General features: G+C 37.4%; 1 pseudogene; it reads right to left on the bottom strand.

Annotated features, from left to right (window-relative positions):
• LOC135117295 (uncharacterized) overlaps positions 1-25,253 on the bottom strand; it is a 112,353-nt pseudogene that overhangs the window by 82,633 nt on the left and 4,467 nt on the right.

The raw sequence follows: 25,253 nt of genomic DNA, 5'->3' as shown, positions 1-25,253 counted from the left end.
ACAAACCAGTGCAGCTTCGGCCGACTTCATGCAGTCGCGATATGCGCGTGCGGTCGGCAGAAGAAAATGAAAACGTATCTTAACAGAATTTTTGCAAAAGATTTTAGCTTGTCCGTTTGGATCACATTACGTTTTTACCTACAAAGCTACAGCTGATATCGACCACAAATGTTAATCTAAGGTTAACAGACATAACCAAGTCGAGGTCACACAAATAGACAATATAGGAAATGATAAGAGATAGAAACGTACTATGTATAGGTACAGATGTATTGCGACATACTACGCCTTCGTTATTTAGACTTAGATATATTTACTTTATGATAAAATGTTAGAGAAAAACTGAAAAATATGAAACGACGAAAACGTTAGATTATAAAGGTATGTTTGTTACTTCTTCACGCGCAAATGGGCGAACGAATTTTCACGGAATTAGGCAGTAAAACACATGGGATATTTTTTATCCAGGTAAGCAGTTCAATCAAGAAACGGGTGAAACCGCTGGCATTACCCAGTAATAATACAAAACAAGCGCTATTTGTGACGAAAACCTTGAATGGGTAAAACGGCGGCTGGTTATTATTAACAAATTGATCGTCAATCATGATAACACGAAAACTGAGCGATAACATCGCAGTGTTTTCCGACCAAATGACTTTATCGAATCTCGTGCGTTTTACAATCACGGCTTCTGGTATAAAAAGATCAAATGCTAGTCGGAGTCGTGCACGAAGAGTTCCGTAACGTCTGTATTAATATAAAGGCTCTAAAACAACTACACGATTTGAAAAAAAACTCTTGGAACGCTACACTCTTCTCAAGTTACAGAGGCTATATTTTATCCCGGTACGGGCAATAGGTCCCACGAGAAACGGGTGAAACCGCAGGAAAACGGTTATAAATCTATAATCATCATCTTCCGAGCCTTTTCCCTACTACTTTGGGGTTGGGATAACGGTTATTTATAAAACGGTGTAAAACATCACTTTTGTTATATGGGCCCACTGAAATATTTATTTTATTTTAGTTTTCATTATTGTTGCCATAGCAGCAACAATAGATAATACATCATCTGTAAAAAAGATCATGAGATACAGCCTGTTGACAGACGTATTGACGAACAGCGAAGTCATAGAACTAGGATACTGTTTTTCCCTTTGAGTACGGAACCCTAAAAGGTTACAATCATAGCTTCTCTATATAGAATCGTAAACAAATTTCGTCACTATACACCTGTCGTGCAGAGCGTAGCTCGTAGTTTATCAACACAATTTGCATGTACGAATAATGCGTGTTACTCGGACATAGGCGTCAACAAGTTTACCTATTGGTAACATGAATAAAGTTTCATCATCATCACATCATCAGCCTATCGCAGTCCACTGCTGGACATAGGCCTCTCCAAGTGCACGCCACTGAGATCGATTTTCGGCTTCTCGCATCCAGCTCCTGCCAGCCGCCTTGCGCAAGTCATCACTCCACCGTGCCTGAGGACGTCCTACACTACGTTTGCCGAGGCGTGGTCTCCACTCTAGAACTCTCTTTACCCCAACGGTTATCGGTTCTTCGGCTAATATGGCCAGCCCACTGCCACTTCAGCTTGCTGATTCGGTGGGCTATGTCGATGACCTTGGTTCTCTGACGGATTACCTCATTTCTGATGCGATCCCTCAGAGAAATGCCGAGCATAGCCCTTTCCATAGCCCGCTGAGTGACTTTAAACTTGTGAACCAGCCGTACCGACAGTGTCCACGTTTCGGCTCCCTAAGTCATAAGTAATAAAGTTTACCTATTGGTAACATGATGGAAGTTTGCCTACAGAGGTGGTAACATGAAAATAGTTACATGGGTCATGGGGTGTACCGTCAAACGTTATGTCGTGATTTCTGAGTAAAAGGTGACACAACTTGGTAAATTGTTTACTTTGAGAATAGTGTTTTCATGAGTAACATTACGTAGGAAAATTTTCAGTATTGTCTAACCGCCTTCTCAGAAAGAAGTGTGTTCTCAATTCAGGTGTTTGTATGTTTTTCATTAAGTATGTTTGTTGGCATACAACTGTTTTTTAACCGACTTCCAAAAGTGGAGGAGTTGCTCAATCCGTGTGATTGTTTTTTTTTTTAATAATAATTTCAGTTTAACTACCAGATACCATGACTTTCAAGCAAAGTTAAACTCTTCATCACAAACTAAAAACAATTCCCACAAAATTCATACAATAGTTACATCAAAAATGCAAAACGGTTTTCCATACAAATTGTGTCTATATGCAAAATTCTGTGTGACTACCGTAGAACAAAGTGATCATCAATCACTATTCAGAGCTCACGGTCGATCCAGATTGACAATTGAATTTATTTTCAACTAGACGTTATCCCGCGGTTTCACCCGCCTCCTGTGGGAACAACTGCCTGTACTGGGATAAAATATAACCTATGTTATTCGTAGATAATGTAGCTTTCTAATGGTGAAAGAATTTTTCAAATCGGTTAAGTAGTTTTTAAGTTACAAACAAAGTTTTTTAAACGAATAATATCAAGTACTAGACGTTTTCCCGCAGTTTCACCCACCTCCCGTGGGAACTACTGCGTGTACCGGGGTAAAATAGTGGACTATGTTACTCGCAGATAATGTAGCTTTCTAATGGTGAAATAATTTTTTAAATCGGTTTAGTTTTTGAGTTACAAACAAACAAAGTTTTCTTTTTTATAATATTAAGTAGAGAAGTAAAGATATTGAAAGTACTGTCTCTATGCTAAACTTATTGTTAAGATTTCGGGATCGACAGGTTAAGTCTGCTGTTTCGAAATCGAGGCCACATATGACAATAGGGAACAAAGGTACCACGCATTGCCAAAATAACATGTAGGCATATGTTGTAATGTAGTACATAAGACTTACTTTATCAGTGATATATCAATAGTGCTATTATCAATGCGCTGATTGCATTAAGCTATATAATAAGTACTGAAGAGCAATAAAACCACTTCAAATTGAAACGTCCTGTCGTCGGTTATCGGCATATTCAATTTAAAATGAACTGATTGTGTGTTGGGCTCGAATTACTGGGGATATATTGTATTATCGGTTTTAGCACAGGACTGTTTTGGCAAACCATTGGAAAAAGTATTAAATATGGTATCAGACACTTGATAAAGTTGGCCTAGAATACTACGTCGTTTACCTTTTCTCAACGACGCGTAGGCAGACAGCAAGAAATACAAACTAATGGTTATTTTATCATGTATTTAAAAACAACATAAAACACTGCGCATATCAGAGCAACATAATACAGCGATTAAAATGTCATAATTTATGTTTCAATCTCGATATCAGGCGGACTTTATAAATCAAACATTTGATTTTTAAATTTTTCGCGTGGTTGGCAATGTCGAACCAAAATAGATATAATTTATGATCGTATCTATAGTTAGTCAATAATAATTAACCCCATGTAATAATGTAATCAACTAAAATAGAAATATACGCTAAGCGGTTATTGAACTATGTATAAGACATTGTGGGTTTTTTAACAAACATAATTTGTTGATAATAACAACATGCATATAGTCTTAAATACCTGTTGATTCGATTGTTGCTGTTGATGATACTGTGCCACCAGCCTAATACCACTTAACTCCAAGGATCTCGGATCCAAAGACCGACTCCGAGGCTTCTCCGAATAAAACACATCTTCATCCCTTTTCCCTTTCTTCCACCTAAAATAGTTAGCCATATCGGCCCATTCACTGTCACAAACACTAACACTTGTTCACATGAAACGTTCAGCACGCGCTACTGTAGTTTGCATATTTTAGTAGAACCGTGGAGATTAGACCGCGGAGGCATCTCTGTAGGTACTGAGAGATAACGTCGCCGTCACGAGACGTTATTGTTATGCAACGCCAGTGTGTAAGCGACCGATATCCGATGGAAGCAAGCGGCTCCGGAACTCGGAACTGGGGAGTAGGAACTAGATGATGCAGCTTGCCTGATCTGACCGGTGACTCCGAACGCACCCGCCACCCAAGTGCTCGCGAACACACTCACATTATTTGTCACAACTTAACACTTACACATCACTACATTATTGGTCAATGGAATCGTGATATCGCAATTTAGAATATAGATATTTTTAGCGGCCGACATCGTACAATCGAAAGTGAAATATCTTCGATATTTAGCGTCAATTATCGCGGGTGATTACGTGTGACATGTTCGCGGGTGTTTTGAGTGTAAATGTTCGTTAATTAGTGCAGGATGGTGTGCGCTAGACAGGACGAGCGTACGTTATCTAGATGCGCTAGTCCGTGTAACACAGGGTAATCACGAATGTAGTTTACTAGTAAACAAGTCTCGCACGAGTCCATACAAAAGAGTAGGTGATGTAATCAGATCAATTTAAGGAAAAACGTTTAGAAATAACAGAATAATTGCACGTTGCATGACGATATCGAATTACAGATGCAAATGAATACAATCGTTTTATAAAATTGTAATTTAAACCAATCATTTGCCGAGGGGCTCCCATTAAGATGAACGAACCATTTTATGAATTATTTATAGAGCTATCCAGATAATAAATTAAAATAAAGTGTCTAGTGGTGATGGGTAAATCATAGCTTTTCTCAGTTATTGTATATCTGGCAGATTAGTATTATATAAGGGAGAAATATAAACGCTCCTTCTAATTCATGAGCTAAACTCAAAAGTACCTACAACAAGACACATCCAGGGTGTAACAGTCGAGGAGCTTGTGTTTTTAATTAAATCAACCATAATTTTAAGGAACTCTTGGCCCTGTCGGTCAGAGGAAAGTTGACAATCATAACGAGATCCTCCAAGTTTCCTTACTACCATACTACCGTCACTTAGCCATGATCTCTTTTATCTTTCGAGACAAAGATATCAGCTCGAAATTATCGTTAAACTTTTCGGTGCTATTTCCATCTCACAGTCTAATGAAAAAGGTCATGAAACTACCTGTTCCAGACGCAATCAAAATATCAAACGTTCACGATCAAATTGCTGGTTGACGGCAGATCGTGTATACTCCGTTTATGAGGTATAGTTACAAACGTGGAAAACAAAATAACGAACGGAGATGTCATAATGCAAAATCTCTTAAGAAAGTAGCACGCCAAAATGTGGGTGTTGGGGGGGATGAGGAACGTTACTGCCTTGGCTCTTATGCGAATTCTTTGAAACCAATCCATTTCTTTAAAAAAAATATTAATTATACCTATAATTTATTTTATTTATTTATTTTTTAACCTATTAACCTGTCTCTCAAGACCAATCGTTGACAAATGTCTAAAAGAACCCAAATGCCTCGTTAGTTTACTAGTAAGCGATCGTTACAATTACGTCCACCGTACGCACTTGAACCAGATGAAGGCTGCCATCAAATGACCTCCACTGTGGGTGCAGTGTGATGGATCGTCAGACTCTTTCTGACTAAAACCGACCATGTGCTTTCTTAAGCCCTTTATGTACAAGAGCCACGGTAACTCTTTCGCACAATCGCGCAGCCCTGACCTACCTGCCTTATGGCATCTCCGCTCATCTTTCCTTCCTCTATTGTTTTCAATGACGGTTTGGTAGAAGTGGGCGGACAATGATATGTAGTACTTTAGGTCCTATTACTAAATGAAATGGATCACGAATACACAAGTCAAGGAACAGATAATCATCATCTTCCGAGCCTATTCCCAACTAGGTTGGGGTCGGCTTCCAGTCTAACTGGATGCAGCTGAGTACCAGTGTTCTACCAGGAGCGACTGTCTATCTGACCCCTTCAACTCAGTTACCCAGGCAACCCAATACCCCTCGGTTAGACTGGTGTCGGACTTACTGGCTTCTGACTACCCGTAATGACTGCCAAGTATGTTAATGACAGCCGGGGCGTACAGTTTAACGTGCCCTCCGAAACAAAGTCATTGATGTCCGTAACAGTCAGGGAACAGATAAATAGATAAAATGATCTTGTAATTTTTTCTCAGAATCGGACCTACGATATTGGAAGTTTATTGAATTGTCCCTCTTCGTATACGAGGTACAGACTGCGGTTATCGAAAATTTACGGCTGGAATAGCCAGTCATGTTATACGACAACTATAATAGGCCGCCCCTTGAATTTTGGCTCCTACTCCTAAGCGCATTGCATGAAAAAATTACAACATCGAATAAAAACTAGCTGCAGAGAAGACGCGGTAGGACACTTAACAGTAATTCATAATGAAAACTTCCATTGGCGTGGAAAAATCTGGTAAGTAAACTCAATTTTGATACTCATCCAAAGTTGTTGAAACTGGCCATAAAATTGCAAATTAAATATCATTTAGTATCCACTGAGAACGTATCAACATAACATCAAACAAATGCTATTTCGAAGACAAACATCAAAATTTATGACGCTTGCATGATATGTATCATACTGAGTGTTTTATCTTTTACGAAATTAGATTTCAGAATGACGCTTCTGTTTATTTTATACGTCTATGTTCAAGATTATCTGATATATTTTAATGTAGTCATTAGTTATAGTAATCCTACTTATATTAATCATTTGGGATCGAAACAGTATGGCTTTTATGTTTCTGAAGTCATAACTAGACATCGGATTACGTGTATATTGCATATGCAAACGCAAAATATTTGCACAGTGCTATTGCATAAATTATATATTATTTGTCAATCGTGTTTATTTCGGGTGCCTCATTTATGGAATTTTTTGTCGAAAAACTGAGAAAATAAACGTAATTTTAAATAATATTTTGATGTGAATATTTTGGGCTGTTTCATGTCAACTTGCATGCATATTTTTGTCATATTGACAGGGCATATAATTATAAAAATCTATTCATAATACACTCTTTTGCAAAAAAAACGGGCACCTATGCGAAATCTTAGTTTTAAGGACTTAACGTGTATTTCAAAGGGTTTTAATGATTGTAGTATGTTTCTAGCATCAAAAGGGTTAGCCAAGCATGCGTGAGAGTGTATTCTAAATTTGAATTTTGTACAATTGCTAAGCAATTGGTTAAACCTTGTTTTGTACTAATTGCTAGCTGAAAGTTCGTCGGTGTTTTGAAAAGTTTTTGAAGTGATTTTCAGAAAAATGATAGTGCAGTTTTAATTAATGATTAATGTACTTTTTTGTTAGATCAAAACATTTTGAAAAACTATGCGTATTTGATAAAATTTTCACCTGTTCTAAATAGGCTATACTGATGATTGATGGCAATGTTAAGAGTTTCGGTATTTTAGTGTAAAGCGTTCTATTGTTTAGATATTGTACCCACGTGTTTTAAAATATAGCTTTTTCATAAATAAACACTATTTAGAAGAGTATCAGTACCTTTGGCTGAAAAATGATGAGGTGGGTTAAAGCTATCTAAAAAGTTAAATTATTGCCGCGTTGAAGCTCTCGATAACTCCATAGGTATCGGGTTACTAAACGACGATTTAGCTGAAAGGGAATCAATAATTCAAAATTATTGGCCAAACGTATGGTTCTTAGGAAATGAGCAGATAGCCAATTATTGTTAAGATTTAAGCAGAAAAGTGCTGTAGATACCAGAAAATCTTATTGTAGGCAAGTTTATTTAATAAAATGTCCGTGGGATGAAAACACGCTATTTGAACACTCAGACTCATAGATCTTCAGAGGTCTACGGAGTTTCCCAAGAGACGAGGTTGTTTAAAAATCAGTGATTATGAGACCTTAAGACCTCGTGCTCACAGTCTATGCGTTATTTTCTGTATTTTGTAAAATTTCAAGACTTTTAAAAATGTCAAAGTCTGATAGGAGACGAGTTGTGATCGGCACTGCTTACTTTAAATTGGTTTTGTCGCAGCTCAAAGTACTGATTCTCTTCTAAATAGTGTTTAATTATGAAAAAGCGATATTTTAAAACACGTGGGTACAATATCTAAACAATAGAACGCTTTACACTAAAATACCGAAACTCTTAACATTGCCATCAACCATCAGTATAGCCCATTTAGAGCAGGTGAAAATTTTATCAAATACGCATAGTTTTTCAAAAATGTTTTGATCTAACAAAAAAGTACATTAATCATTAATTAAAACTGCATTATCATTTTTCTGAAAATCACTTCAAAAACTTTTCAAAACACCGACGTACTTTCTGCTAGCAATTAGTACAAAACAAGGTTTAACCAATTTCTTAGCAATTGTACAAAATTCAAATTTAGAATACACTCTCACGCATGCTCGGCTAACTCTTTTGAAGCTAGAAACATACTACAATCATTAAAACCCTTTGAAATACGCGTAAAGTCCTTAAAACTAAGATTTCTCATAGGTGCCCGTTTTTTTAGCAAAAGAGTTTATATCACCCCATTTTTTGATTGGCCAAATCAACCGGAGTTTCTGCGCAGCGAATACACGCAACGTCCCGAACCGCCATTAAGTTTGGCCCGAATAAAATTTCATGAAGCACCGACAAATTAACACCGTGTTAAGATATTATTCTGAATCAATGAATTACTAAAAGAAAATAAACAAAATTAGTTACCATAGTAAAATCTGGCATGGAGCCGAAATCATTTGCCAACTATTAGGAAGTTAAAAATATTCTGTTTACTACTTACAGAAGTTATGGACAGTGTCAACAATTATAACAAATACGTACAAGCAAACATTAATGAGGGTTTTCTAAAATGGCGTCCACGAGGTGGCAGCACCGAGGCGTCAGGTCCAGGTACCCGTCAAAGTGCTTATCTTTACTATGAACCGTGAACGATTTTAGTGATTTATATTGTATAATTAAAGCAGTGTTTTAATGTTTTACAATTGCGGTTGAGTAGATAAAAAACTAAATCATATTGTGTAAACAAATTCTAGTACATTGCGTTATCTGCCTTTTAACGAGCTTTTCCTTAGTACCAGTGACTTTTGCACCCCTCTTTCTAAGATCAATTTTTAGTTCGGAAAACTTATTCTGACCGTAGTCTATAATAAAATCAATAACACTTCCAATATAACAGAATTGATTAATTCAAAAAAAATATTAATTTAAATTCGGACCCAACAATTCCAAACTATTTGACAGCTGTTTGGACCAGACGCATACGTGGCGCCACCCTGTGGCAGAAAAAGTAGAGAAAACCCTAATTATATCCATACTAGTTTCATCAAGGCAACAACTTCCCGAACCCGGATAAATAGTAGCCTATCCTTTCTTTGATTCTAGACAAAAATTCTAGAGACCTATTTAGCTCAGTAGTTTAGTCATGATAGCCGGACAAAGAGATATTTACAATAGGTAATAGAATCAGGAAGTAAGGATTCTGACGTGGAATTGCCCGCTTTATAAAACTTGATAAAATTATTTCTACAAAGCAATCACTAACAGTAATTTTTAAATTAAGTACAGGAAATATTTTACAGCGTAAGTTTTATTATAATAAACTTGAACTTCATTTTAAGCAATTATTTCGCACTCGCAGAGTTATTATCACGTTCAAAGTCGACTTACCGAAAGAAACGGCTATCATAAAAAGTCAGACAAAATAAGAAATGAAATATCAAAGACATAATTACTTCTTTGTCTCGACATAAACATGAGCCCATTGCAAAACTATAATTTCCATCAAATTAATCACTATTACATATTTAGGACCACTACGAACGTTAACTTTCCAAAAGGTCACAAAATAGCAATTCGTCTTCAACGATCAAAAGGGAACTAAAGTTTGAAAATAAGAGAAATAAGGTATCCATCAAGCTCCAATTGATCAAGGGTCAGTCCTATTATAAATACCTCAAAAAACAGTTACATTTAAAGGAGACATCATATTAAACCTGTTAGTACAAAAAAAAATAGTATTTAAAAAGCGCGATTTGCAAAAGCATTGCGGTAGAATACGAGACCTTGGACGGCACAGAGGGTAAATGCAAAAGAAAGCAGAACGCTTTAATTCCCATTCAATTGCATGGAAGGGTTATTTCTTATTCTTATAAATTGTTTAAGGAAACCATCATTCAAGGGTAAAAAAATAATAATAAAAGTGAAGCTGATTTCTGTAGATAGCCTTGATCCTGCCCCTTGAGGTAATATAAAGAAAGTCTGCATACAAAAAGTTCCTTGAATGAAGGAACTCGTATTGCAACGCTTTGGTACTTCAATCAAAGTGAATAATAAGCTCGAAAGGCCTTGAGACGAAACGTAAACAAAAATGTAGTAAGCCGACCGAATTGAGTAGCGAGTTTTACTTTGATTTTACATCATATTCGGGTACATTTGAATTTAGCAGTGTAATATCATTCAAGAGCCATGTGTGCCGAGTACTTTCCTAACCTACAATGCCATGCCTGCTGTGATTGATAATTTATTCAATAATAAAACATTTTAACCAGTGGGTGTTCTAAGTACTGTTATTGTAGAGTTTCTAATACTTCTGTTTAGTACATAAGTTTTAATCAATATGGTTACGGCTGACTGGACAAATATTTAAGTTATGTTCTTTGTAAAAAAATAAGTTTTATATTGAAGTTGTCACTTCTGAAAGTAAGTCAAATAAACCAAGTTTAAAGTTCTTGTTGATTTTTTATTGAAATATTCCCGAGTTCCCGGCCTGTACCTGCCTCTACATAAAATTTAGTCATTCAAAAAATATAGCTCATACTTAGAATAAGATTAATCATAGTTTAAGCATAAATATTAAATGTATTAACTCAATCCCACTTCATCAAATACATCACCAACCTAAAAACACTAAAATTATCAGAACGTATACAAACCAATCTAAAATTTTGAAAAAAAAAACTTATTCTTATTCTTGCCACGTTATTGTGAACAGCGCCATCTATGTCGCGCCTCCTGAACTAACAAGTAACAAGTGCTGCCACTCACCGCTTTGCGTTTCTCGGCGCCCTCTATCGGCGGACTCTGGCCGGGCATGGAAGCTCGGAACATCTCCATGACTTTGGACATCGCGCTCGGACGACGCGACGACGCTGCGGTCACCGTGTGGTAGTACTGTTGAAAGATAAATCATTTATTAACTAGGAAAACAATTAATTAATGCTTGTTAGGTCATGGAAGATATTTAATAGAGTTTCTATATAAAGATATCCTGCAACAAAGGATAACATTTTGAGCATGTCATTACCTATATCACCTATATTACTTTGAGCAATCGAAATTCGACTGTTTAATTTCAATTACTGATTATTTCTCCTCCCTAACTGACGTATGTAATGAATCGAATCTGTAAGCTTACCTCGTAAGCCATTCGCCCGCATTAGGAATACAATTTCTATGAAAAACTAGCCGTTTTCCCCGTGGTTACATCGCGTCCCGTAGGAATTACTGCCAGTGCGGGATAAAATATAGCCTATGTTACTCGTAGATAATGTAGCTCTCTAAAGACGAAAGAATTTTAAAATCGGTCCAGTAGTTTTTAAGTTCATCCATTACAAACAAAAATACATAATATCAGTAGAGATCAAATTTAGTCTGCAAGAAACTTTATTTGCACATGACAATAGATGAACCAATTTCGTAAAATTATTGGTTATGAGTAGGTACCAATAATTTATCGGCAATCCCGATGAGCATACGTTATATAAACTATCGGATTGACATCTATGGCGTTAACCTATTTCTTCCAATTGACACCATTATAGTTATTGTTACGAGGAACAACTAGCAATTGATATGTCAGTATTTTACTCATCATTATTACGAACGGTATTTGGCCTACATACTAATAATAGTGTCGAACTGTCGACCTACTGTTAATTTGTTGGTCAAAACAAGTTTCGAAATTGATCTGCTAACAACCTTGGCTCCTATGCTATTGAGCCAAAAGTTTCAAACTGTTGATGTTTACTAAATTAACCAATAACTTCACAACGACTAAGCCGATTTGGATGAAACATATGAAAGAACCACCGCTGAAAAACCATCTTTCATTTAAATAAAATCGCATCTGAATCGAACCATCCCTTTAAAGGCTACAGCGCCACAAACTTGCAGCACTCTTTTTGCCTCGGGGTTATAAATCTGCAAAAGACAGCCGGTAGGTTGAAGGAGTTTTCAAGTCCAAAATGGTTGGTAAATTCAAGATGGATCCTGGTATCGGCGAAACTTCAGCCCTTATTTATCGAACTGAAAGTCTGTGACTGACCGTATAATTAAAGTTCGGTTTACAATAAGGGATTTATACGATTTGATATTGAATTTTGACATTCGCTTCATAATATAAATTATGTCCCGATTCTGTTTTCTGTCCGGTGCTGTCGGCTTGCCGTCCCATCGGACTATGAGAGTGAAGGAATAGAGAGTGCACCTGTCTGCGAAGCAGGGTGATCTCCTTATACGAGAACAGCTGCCCAAATAGGCTTTGGACGCCGTTATTATTATTGAATTACCTTATCGACAATCAACTGATCGATCGATTATTACAAACCGCAGTACTTCTACCAACAACACCATGAAGAACTGGATACATACCCTGGTATCGCTTCCAGGGTGTGGATGTGCGGAGCCGTCTCTGGCCTTCAACTCTGGAGTAGCTGGTGGGTCTACCTTCGCCTCCGCTTTCACGGGTTCTTTTGTTGGAGTGGATTTCGTCATGTTCTGAAAGAGAAGATATAATTTTGACAAAATCATAGCAAGAATGTCATTTGGTACGTATTGAGTGGCGTATAAGTGGTGACTAGTAAATGAATATTGGTGTGTTTAATTTCTTCTACAGTCCCCAGATTTCCTAGAACGAGATTGATAAACTGCTTTTTAGTAACAGACTTGTTTTGATCTGATATCATCTACTAGTCATAGCCTTATTGGCAACTATGTTGGGGTCGGCTTCTATTATAACCGGCTGCAGCTGAGTAGGTACTTGGGTTTTACAAGGAGCGACTGCCTATCGGACTTCCTCAACCCTGTTACCCGGTCAATCGGTAGCACTTACTGTATGCATGATTTTCTGGTTAAAATATACTAACAAAGAGTGATAAAATGCGCTCGACTGGCTTTACATGATATGGGAAAATCAATACTCATACTTTCAGAATAATAGTCTATTCAAAAATATAGACATGCTCACTTTGTAGATTACAAATGCATTCTTATGCGTTATTTCCCATGATAGCCATAATAATCAGACTTGTATCATTTGTATTGAAAAAGTAACTTTATAAGAGATTATTGTGTACTTCGAACGTTTTCTACTTGGGTGATGACTTCACTATTGCATCACTATAGGAACAAAATGTTTGTCATTACTTTGTCGGAGTATACTTAAAAAAGAACTATAGTAATGCGATTTCGCATTCACATGTTTATACTATGTTATATGTTCTGGAATCAGGGATTTCCAAATTTGGTTTCGTAGAAAGTCATTAAGGTTTCTATTATGTTACTTATGTAAACTTCATGTAAGTTCAGTGTTGATTTTAATTGTATGCTTTAAGGTTCTATATAAAACAGCTGTCATTTTCCGGCTTTGGCAGTCGTTAAAGATAGTCAGAAGCCAGAAAATCTTAACTAAGGGTATTGGATTGGACGGGTAACTAGGTCGAGAAGGTCAGATAGGCGTTCGCTCCTCGTAAAACACTGTTAATTACCTGTATCTAGTTAGACTTACAGCCGCTGAGCAGACAGATTTTTGGTTAGTGTTTCGTTGTCTTTAAAATTGATTGGTCCATGTTCTAAGAGTTCGAGTACGTTCTAGAAGTTCTCGAATATTCTAGAAGGTTCGATACTGACCTGTACGGCAGCCATGACTTGCTGCATAAGTGAGGGTTGTTTCTTGACTTCCCACGAGGCTTGGACTTGAGGATATTGAAGAGCGCAGGCCTTCGACTCACCCGGAGGTTCCTATAACACAAAATAAGAACATGTAAGAAATATTGTAATATCACCAATTAACATCTATGCTCGTATGTATGTATACCTACTAATGTAATAAATAGGAAACTTTTTTGTTTGCATCCTAAAGACTCCTTATCTACTGGTCTGATTTGAAAATTGGTTCACTGTTGGAAAGCTACACATTTTCCGAGTAAAATATATATTTTACCTGGGTACGGCAGAAGTTCCCTCAGGACGAGGGTGAAACCGCAGAAAAAGAGCTAGATTTTATAAATTCGAATGTTCTTATCAATAAACCATGTGAAGGATGTTGACAGCTTTATCCAGTTCTAATCAGTGGTTCCTATTGCATGAACTAAGTACCTGGTATCAAATCGGATATTGACAGGCAAAGAAAAACCAGATGTAGTAGTAATTTGATGTTGACGTCTTGAGATCTATCTGTGGGAACGCCTCTAATTGATATTTTAATTTGATCTTAATTGCGTCGGCAAAGATTAATGAACTAATCAAAATGATAGGCTATTACGGCTATCGTCATTTATCTGAGAACATTTTGTGCAGCATAGGACGCCCAATAAATCAACAAAATCCTTGAAGCTACACTTTGAAACTCCCGATTCTAAGGCCTTTCTCAACGCTTTACTCTTGCAGTTGAAACTTTACAGAAGAATGTATTACTAATTACAACCATAATTGTAGCGATAGCCTAGTGGTTAAAGGTCCTGCCTCCCAAGTACATACAACTATAAGGCTCAGTTCAGGCGTTGTACTTTTTCATTGCATATTGGATTCACGGTGAAGAAAAACATGTTAGAGCCAAAATGAACTTCAAAAGACTGACAACGCCAATCCGCCTTGAGCAAGCATGATGAGAGTTACTTTCTTCTGTGTTTAAAAAGGAGAAGTGTCCTACGTTGGCCACTAACAAGCTGATGGATCTAGGGTTCATTCTTACCATGTATAGTCTGCTGGTACATAGGATGAGCCTGTCCATCATCACTGGAGCTGCGTCTCTTGCGTTCACCCACGGACTGAGTGCTGCGGGTGATGGCTGCATCCAGACGTTGTTCTGTAATGTACAATTTTAATTGAGTCATAAATAAAATGGTCGAAGATAGCTTAGCAGGCCACAGCATATCAGAGTTCGCAGCTTAAGGCAATAGAACAAACTTTGTCGGCGATATTTGGCTACACTATGTGCTAAAATAAGGATCTAAGATTTGCAGATAGGTACCATAAAAGTAGCCATAAATAAAGCCGGCAGCGCCGAATTGATTCAAAGTGATAACGAAGAAATATGCAATGTATAATCATGATGACGGGATTATTTCCTTCATCATCACCATCTCAAATGTAGAACGTGCACTGATGCACTTCCTGAGGCCTCCCCCATAAATCGACATTTCCATATAGCACAGAACTATTATAATTGTTACATAATACATACCAATATAACACAACATTACAACAGGGTTAATTAGAATCAATCATAAATAATAACTAATGAACAGCCCAGAAGGGTAGGCCATACGCCATACAGCGATGTGTGCTAATCTGTGTCAGAATTAACATATCGCACGCGGCTATGTTTCCAAACAGTGTCCATTGCTGAACGTCATTTGAACATCAAAAACATTTACTAACATCGCCAAGGTAGGTTCGTTTAATTTTATAATGATATACAGTTATCTGCAGGACAAACTATGAGTTTTCGAAGCATCAGCTTTCTTATAAGTATATTCTCTTTTGCCAAAATGCGAAATCAAGATGTGAAAATTCAAAAGAAACAGTTCTTTTCAGGACAAACTACTTGTTCCTGTGTCATCTTTCTTTTAGGGGTAATCACTTTCAACAAAATGCGAAATCAAAATTTCAAAAATTCTCAATTAACGGTATGCCCACTTCAACAACCCAGTACTTCCTAATCGCAAACTCGGAACATTCAATCCAAATCGATAGCATTTCTACTCGATACCGAGCATCGATTTTCCACGCTCGGTTCAAGGTCAAGCTAACTATACCCACTAACGCCTAATTGAATATGGTACCGTTAAGCCTTCTCAAGGTCGCCAGCGATCGGCTTGCGTTGTTACAGTAATAGAATTTACGCACACCTCGGAACTGTGATCATTGCAAGTGCAACATGACTTTGAGAAATTGTGTTAACTATTTCTATTTAAAAACTAACATACTAATATGTAGGACTAATATTGTAAGTTTGAGGATAATCTCTGGATCTGTACAACCGATTTTGATAATGATTGTACCAATAGAAAGACACGTTTCTTGTGTGCTATATTTTATCCCGTTACGGGAATTTATTGTCTGGATAGTCGGGTAAAGAAGCGAAAAACGACTAGAAAATAATCCGTCTATTAAATTGGAGACATAATGAAGATGCAAATACAACTTAGTAACTATCAAACGACCTTTAACAGCAAAGACATCGTAAACAAAATTACTGCAATAAATTGCCTTTTGATTACCTACAGTCTTAGTTTAATTTGTGTGTGTATCTATGTCAAAGTTATTGATCCAAACGATTAAACTGTTTTGGTTTCTTGGTAACCTCAAATGTGTAGCGTAATGAAGCCAAAGCATTTAAGTGGGCATAGAAACGTTATGCATTATGTATAACGCGCGCCGCGGCATATGCCGTGTGTCTAACACATTCATATCGAACAACAGATTAATTAAACTATCACTGTTTAAACACCTGTAACTGTTTAACAGTTAATTACATCAGTTTGTGATGTGCGCAGCTTTCATCTCGTAGTTTTTATCGCAGCTAGACAAACAGCGGTATGATAATGTTCGCTAGTTATGCTATAACCACAGGACTTCAAGGCCGCTTGCCAGCCGTGCTATATGTTAGTGTAACAGATTCAGATTGTTGATACCTGCGTATAGCAGTTTGATTTTACCTTTCATTTACCAACGCAGCTAATATGAGCTAAGTACCATACCGTGATACAGTGAAAATTATCACAAAGAAGAAAATAGCAAGACTCACAAATGTAATTTCAGAGTCAGGTAAAACCTATAAATAGCTATTCTAAACTCAGATAATACTATTATTAAATCAGCAGTATATTTAACAGTTAGCATTTATAACGTATATGTATATTATTTACTTGTCTGCACTCCGGGCACCTTTAGGTGGGATAAAAATAATTACAGCACCGGATTTCGTGCACACATGATGATGCTTCTTTCTCAAAGGTAGACTAGCAAGCTGATTATATCTCCCTGAACAGTTTTATTTAACAAACACCTCTGGTAAGAAACAAATATTCATTTTAATAACAATGTGTTCTGTAAAACAGCTGTGCATGCATTGGTTATGATTTACGATCGATAGCTCAGTGGTTATAAGGATTGTTTGACGCTAATTTTCAGTATTGAATAGGTTAAGATAAATCAATAGTTTAAACAATATGCTGTTTATCTCGCCGAGAGTCTCGTGTTAACACCCTTATGGCTAGACTGCTGGCCGGCCGCCAAAGCGGGCATGCGACTCAAATATGTAGGCGCACTCTGGCAAACACTGCGGGCTCAACACTTTCCGTCGATGGTAAATCTATATTTACTAACCGTTAATTACGTAATTCTCGGTTTAGTTGTCAACACTGATAATAATTAACTCTTAGAAGAAGGAATCGCGAAGCTGCTCTGAGAAAGGCCACAAATAAGAAACAAAATACGGTGATGCATGCAACGACAAAATGAATCAGTTTTTGGAACACCCATCAACAAGACAACATTACAAGCGCATAGCACTCCACTGTCAAACACACATCTCTCCCAAGAAAGGCCACTGAATTAAAACCTCCTTCCTTCAATACCTAGCTAAGAACTCCCCTAAGAACTTACATAATTGATATCGATACTGATAATCCTCTTACCTCGTTTCTGCCGTCTATCATCGCTACTGCGCCGTACATCTTTTCTTTCCGCACAGTTTTCTTGACTGGCTCCTTTGGTTTGGTGCCAGTGGCAGCACCCCATGTGCCGGAACGAGCTCTCACTTCTTCTATATTCTTCTTAGGCGATTTTACTACTTCTTCGTCGATCTTAAAATGTCGGCTGTAGACACGGGTGCTTCTTTAGGAGCCACCTGAAATAGTTAAACACACATTGTATTTGAGGAACTGTAATGTCTTCCATTGTTGAGAGATCAAGAATTGGTCTCTGGGGAAGACTCTTTGGGTCATAACATCAACTTATTGATCATGATTGAATGGACTATATGGAAACTAAATGGACAGTTCAGTTCTATTGCAGCGTGACTAATTTTTGGGCGTCATGTGCTGTCTAGAAAACGAAAGTATGTTTCTGATTAATTTTAAAAGGGAAAGGTATATACAATACTCTACTTTTACAAGAGAATACTTACTTTGTCTTCGGTCCTTTTAACCCAAATGTCCTCAGAACTAGCGGGCACATCATCATCAACGGTAGATCTAATTTCAATCAAACTACTATCAAAATAGTGTTTGTCAAGGTGGAGATTCTGTCCTGCAAATATGGAGCGCACATTCGGCCGTAGTTCTTCAGCACCTTTCGTGCCGAAATGGACCGTGTGTGCGTTATGCACATGTGTGCGTAGAGCTCGTTCGACGGCAGGCGGCGCGGTCGGTGGTTCAGTCGTAGTCACCAAGAACTTGTGGCGAGCTCCCATCACAGTCCTCTTAGGAGGCTCCTGGTCATCTGCCACATGGTTATCAGCAGATGCCGACCCGCTGACCACATTAGCGTTCTGATCTTCTGTTCCAGTTGTGATATTTTTATTAGCAATATTATTACGATTGCTTCTCGTTATATTTTGAGGCTTAGCTTCACTCCGAACAGGAGAGAACAGTAGATCACAATCTTTCTTTTCATCGTCTTCATCTTCTTCGCGACATTGTGATAATCTTCGCCGCTCCGGGAATGGGAACGGCGAATTTGAGTTTCTACTAGATAGATTGTTGCAGTGATTCATAAAGTAGTGTTGGAAGAAACTATCTGTTTCTGGAGTATCATTGTTGTCGCCCTGGATTATATCCTTGAGGGCGGCGAGTGATGTAATGGTGTTGTAGTTAATAGCATTTACCAAGTCTTCGCTATCGGTGGAGCTGGCCGAGACGCTGCCCGCGTCTTCGTCCGCCAGCTTGCTCATTTGCTGACATACTTCGTCTAACGTGACGTCAGTATCTTGTGCCTCAGTTTTTCTTTTTCTCATTTTACGCCCGCTCTTCTTTACTTTTACATTTGAGGTCGCTTTTTCGGTATCCATTGAGCAGCATGTGCCTTTAATGGTTGGCTTAATCTAAGATATTTATAAAAGCGGCTAATTACTTAAGGCACTTACTAACTTTACACAGTTAACTCACATAAAGTCACATGATAGTACAGTTTAATGTCCCAAATTAAGTAATATCGTAACACTTTTCGTGGCTTCCGTCACCGAACATAGGGCATGGTGATGTTGTATGATTCCAAACTGTGTCCAGGGAACATTTTACGAATCTGAAATTACAATTGGATTTAACATTGTGTCACGTTCTATTTCGCAGTAGTAATAGTTTTATATTTTTCCTTGGTACTTGCGTGGTCTAGGAAACTTACTAATTTTGAAGTACAAAAAACATCGTAGTGATTAATGATCAAGTTCTTAGTTAGCAACAGCAAATGTAGACTATCTTATATAACGATCTAAGATAAGAGTTAACCCTGACAAATGGCCATCTTACATAATTACAACATGTAATGATAAATATCTTTGAAGCAAGCAATTTGTTTCAGTATGCGAAGAAACAATCAAGGTCTGAGATGAAAAATAAGAATGTAAGTATTTGAATAAGGCTGAAAATATCTTCCGTATTGTTGAAAGTCAAACATACTAATAACATCTCAAAGAGAAGACTTAACGACTTAAGACTGCACTGGGTTTTCAGAACTAAAATTCTAGAATATTGAAACATTATTTTGCCATGATAAAAAGGCAAATAGAAATGACCCATAAGACATTTAAAGTGGTTCCCATAGACAAAAGAAAGACAGCAGATAACGACTGGTGTCACATATTTTCCTGACGGCATTTCCAGCGTTCTCAAAAAATGATGAATTACAGCAAAACGTAATTTACACAGGGTTAATTTATTCGCGCTGATACTTCATTCTGTTATCTAATCAAGAACTGTTATAACAACTCACGTACAGCGATGAGCAAAGAGCATGATTTGTGAAATCTCTTCAGTAAGTGTTCACAATGAAATTGTACTTTGTCATGATAGGTTTTTATCGTAGAACTGATCTCATGATCATTTCTAAGGAATATGGCTGGTACTTAACATATGACAGTGAGCTAGTTACTTTGTAGCTGGTACTGCAGAAGTAATCGAGTGAGTGAGAGGCAAGTTTAATCTCCTAAAGAGTTCTACTACCAGAGTTATTTCAATACCACCTTTACGGTCTCTGACGTGGAAATTTTATCGACAGCTACTTCTAGGTACAGTCGGGGACCAAATAAAACTGGTGGTGTCACACCGCCTGGCCTAGGAAGGCATGCTCTAGGTCCTCCACAAATGTCCAGACTCTGGGCTGCTTAGTGAATGTTTCTAAAAACCACAATGCGGCCTGATCCAGGAAACGAACCCCAGATTCCGTGCTTAGCTGTCGAGTCAGTAATTTTTAATATTGTAAATATGTGATCTTGTTAATACATCAAACCAATAAGAATGGAAGACCCAGGAACAGTCACCACGCTAAAGTCAGCGGCCAAAAATAAATTAATATTTACGGAAGCAGTTTCACGAATTCTAAATATACTTGCTCCACATTTCATCAGCTGACACTGAGATAATGTCAATCAATGAACAAAGTACGCATACAATCATGCAATAGAACCGAACAGCATCCTTAAAGTAATTACAAGAGATCGTCAAGTCATCACATGACATCCCAACGTCCAGTCTTAATAGACGCACGATGAATGTACGTGTACCGAATAATAATAGGCCCACAAGTACTTACGTACTTTGTAACAATCCTATTGTCTGTCATTATTGAAGTGTTTTCTACGATAATAGATTAATAGCTGATGGGTGGACCGCGGCTCGTTCGCCGTTGATGGATCATCGAGCACGGCTGTCTGTCTGTTTAGCAGCGGACTAATGGCTCAATATTGAGAACCTATCGACCTTGGATATGCTATAAATGGGTTGTGTACCGCTAATTAATAAACGAACCACTGGGGAACAATGTGTGCAAAGCAGCTTAGTAATATTTTACGTTGCGGAAAACTAATATATTATGAAATGGGATGCAGCTACATTGTGTTCACAGTGAGTGACTTAAAGGAGCATCAGGGATAACCTTTGATAAAATCTTGGAAATGAATACAAAGACAAACAATTTCTTTTAGAACTGAACAGTTAAGACTTAAAAGTAGCTACTTACGTGAGATAATTCTCGAGAATTTATGTAAAATTGAGCTAGTCAGGCCATGTTGAGATTAATGAACGATCAATGCTAATGCGGGTGGCGCAAGGACGCAATCACAGAGTGCATAACAACTAGCAAGCTAGTACTCAGCTGTATATAAGTAAATTAATTGTTGATATAAATCTATACTGGTTTTAGGAGGCCATGTTGTTCGAGTTAACTGAATCTATCTATAAAATAAATGTCTTGCTGATTGATTGTAATCAATCAACTTACAGCCAAAGAGAAAGAAAATTAATTTCAGATTTTTTCAAAAACTGACCTACCTTGTGAAATTGACAAAAATTAAAGCTCAAACTGCTCCTATCATAAAACTATTTATGAAAGGAAAATATTTGCAAAATAATAGTCAAGTATCGAAACGAAAACTTATTTCCACAGAACAAATTACCTAACTTCTCTCAAAAACCAGACGAGAAATCGCAAAAGTCAAAGAGAGAAACTATCATGTACAAAGATTAGTTCTGGAAATAATAAGCCCGTAACCTCGACTTAGCTATAACACATTTCATACAACTATAGTCCACCATAATAATATACAGACAATAGATTTCAAACAAACAAACATACGTACTCGCCTAGAATAGGAATTACGTCATTATGCTATCATCCATCATTGCTTTACTAAATTAGTTATATACTAAATACGGCTGTTTCGCGGTCATTATAAGTGATTTTGGAAAAGTTTTTTTTAAAGACTACTAATGTACCTAGATGCCCGAATTTCACAGGTTGTCCAAGTAACTGAATTGACGGGGTCAGGTAGCCTGGCAGGGCTGTGGGATTGTTCGAAAGAGTTACCGCGGTCCCGTTACATGAAGGGCCTAAGATGGAACATGGTGGGTTTAAGTCAGTAACAGTCTGACAATCCCTCACGCTGCACCCACAGCGGGAGGGGTTATTTGGTAAAACAGTGGCAATCGGCTGCATTTTATTAGACTAGACTAGTCGACCACATAGACTGTTATGGAAAAAATGAAGATTTTGATGAATCCTCCACTGTCAGAATTCCATCATTGAATATAATGTCATGAGTCGGCTTGGAAACACTTTATTGGCCGGTAAGATAGACGAACGTTACGGCAACAACTGTGTTCACCAGTATACACAATAACAAATGTTTACATTTATTTATCTTGCAATCGATAAGAGAGACAAAACGTGACGTACAGACAGATATGTAGGTGCCAACTTGAATTCTCATTTAACCGATTCATCACACAAAACGATAGGTAGGTACTAATATAACGAAGAGGAAACAAATGTTTTTGTGAGTAGTCTCCGTAAGTACTATTTGAAAATTCTTTCACTGTTGCAAACTACACTCTTCCAGAGTAACGTAGGCCATATTTTATACCGGTACGGGCGAGTTTTATTCCTACGGGACAGGGGTGCACCGCGGGAAATATCATCCTAATTAATACGAGATTTTGCGCGAAAAGAAATAAAGTTGATTGGTCAATTAGTTTTTCTTTCTTCATGTGTGTTTACGAATGTATTTATTGACACGCAAATCTCTAGTATTTTAATCACCTCGTATTTCTGCACTAATTAATGTTGTTACATAAACTAATGTATTTTAACGAGTGGAAATATTCATCAAATGATCATCAATCAAACAATGCATAGATCAACTTATGCATTCAGTATATCAATCTTACTATTTTAAACGCGAAAGTTTACATGTAAGAATTGGTGTCTGTACCTATTTGTTACTCTTTCACGCGAAAACTGCTATATATGGATTTTGGATTACATGTGGTCTATAGGCTACTGTTTATCAAGGTCTGGAAATTATCTCCTTCGGGACGCGTTTAAAACCCTGAGCAGTATCTAGTTAAGTATAAATATCAAACCATCGAGGCTCATATACTCCACAGACCTACTTATCAGACTATTTCAAAATCCAGGAAGCAGAACATTGAATAGAAATTACAATGGAGCCGTTGCTCGGTAACCGTGAACCAAAGGGTTTGTTGTTGCTAACTGCCGGCTCGAACAAAGGGCGTATAACTGAGCTATTCTGTGTAATATCATGTGTTAACCTCAAGTTCGCATACTTGATTCTTTCATCTAACTGTCATTTGCAGAGACTTGATATTAATTGACGGAATTTGCAGCATTTTTAAGAACAGCAAGGCTGGATACAAACTGACATACATGTGTACAGTGCTAAATATTGTCGTGAAGGAAAAAGGACTGCGGGAATTACATAATTAATTACATCAATAAAATGAAACATAGACCATGGCCATATTCAAAGTCATCAACATAACATGATATGTTTGAATTAATTAATTCTTATATCCATCACGCAAGGGGAATATTCAGTCTGAGAAGAGACGGAGATAATACATCCATCCTTATTTGATACACAAGTATGGACATTGCAAAGGGCTGTCCCATAGTGCATCTACAGATAGCCGATGGTAAAAGGTAATTAATGGAAACCAAATGGGAGATGCCTTCAAAACGATGGATGGACGATCATATAAAGGGGACATAAGGGCTCCTTAAAGGTATCGATGTATCGATGGCTATCTTAAGAGATGGCTAAACTGATTAAAGCATCAGCCTCTCAAGTACGCGACTTCAAGATATACTTAGAAGGTTAAATGTACTTTCTAAGTTTATCTTGAATACCAATAGTAGAGAGATTACACCCTAGAGAAACCGGGGCTTGGTAGTCCGCCATGAGCAAGCGTGGTGACTTTGACATTGATGCCTATGTTCTGACTGATGCCTGGTGATAATGATGACAAAGATTAACCAGTGGACAGCGGACTTAAGACTAGTCGGCATGTCATTACTAGCAATTTCCTATTATCAAACGTCATCATCCGTTGTAATCGCTAAAACTGTCAATAAACATCCCAATTGCCTTTTCTAGCCTTTATCAAACTATGTTGGAGTCGGCTTCCAGTCTAACCTGATGCAGTACCAGTGTTTTATAAGGAGCGACTGCCTATCTGACCTCGCCAACCCAAGTACCCGGGTAACAAAATACCCAAAGGCAAGACTAGTTGTCAAACTTACTGACTTCTAATTGCCCGTAACGACTGCCAAAGATGTTCAATGACAACCTGGACCTACATTTCATTGCTCATATCATAAATCTATAAATTAGAGGTTTGGTACTAATATCGTTAATTTTATAATAAACACGTCCCGTTGGTATATTTATCAGTACAACTGTAAAGAACAACAATAAACAATGAGAAATGACTGGCGCCTAAACGTTTGGCTTGTGCCAAATATTAGCTGAGATAAATAGATCGGATATCATAAGTAGGTTGGTTTAAAAAAGTATTTTATCAGTATCGGATGAAGAGATACAAACACGATGAAGAATCTTTATATAGAACTTATAAGAAAGAAGGTTTAGTATAAGATATAATAGACTTGTAAACGATTGTGGCAATCATTCATTAATTTCAAAAACTGTATTTCAAGAGACGAGATGTTTGTAATCCATGGACGTATTTTCATTAAAATAATTGTTTCATCATGATCATCATCATCTCAGCCATAGGCCGTCCACTGCTGAACATAGGCCTCCCCCTTAGATCTCCACAGATACCTGTTGGAGGCGACCTTTCTAAGGTCGTGTGTCCACCTTGTTGGTGGACGTCCTACGATGCGCTTGGTAGTCCGTGGTCTCCAATAATTGTTTATATCCTATTATTTTATATCTTCTCAAATCGAAAACCAAATTGGTTCGTATTCATACGTTATGCAAAATTATTGAATAATTATTTATGTTATTACGTGCCAGTACCAGTACCGAGATTATGTAAATTATTCAACTTGACAAGTAGAGCCGATGTTATTTAAATTCTATATCAAGTGCTACTCGTAATAAGTTTTCCAATATGTAGACTTGTTATCAGGCGTAATTGCACACTAGTTCTA

This window comes from Helicoverpa armigera, chromosome 1 (assembly GCF_030705265.1).
Source record: "Helicoverpa armigera isolate CAAS_96S chromosome 1, ASM3070526v1, whole genome shotgun sequence".
In the NCBI taxonomy this organism is placed as follows: domain Eukaryota; kingdom Metazoa; phylum Arthropoda; class Insecta; order Lepidoptera; family Noctuidae; genus Helicoverpa; species Helicoverpa armigera.
Note: the sequence above shows the minus strand (reverse complement) of the source record. Positions and strands in the feature narration are given on the sequence as shown.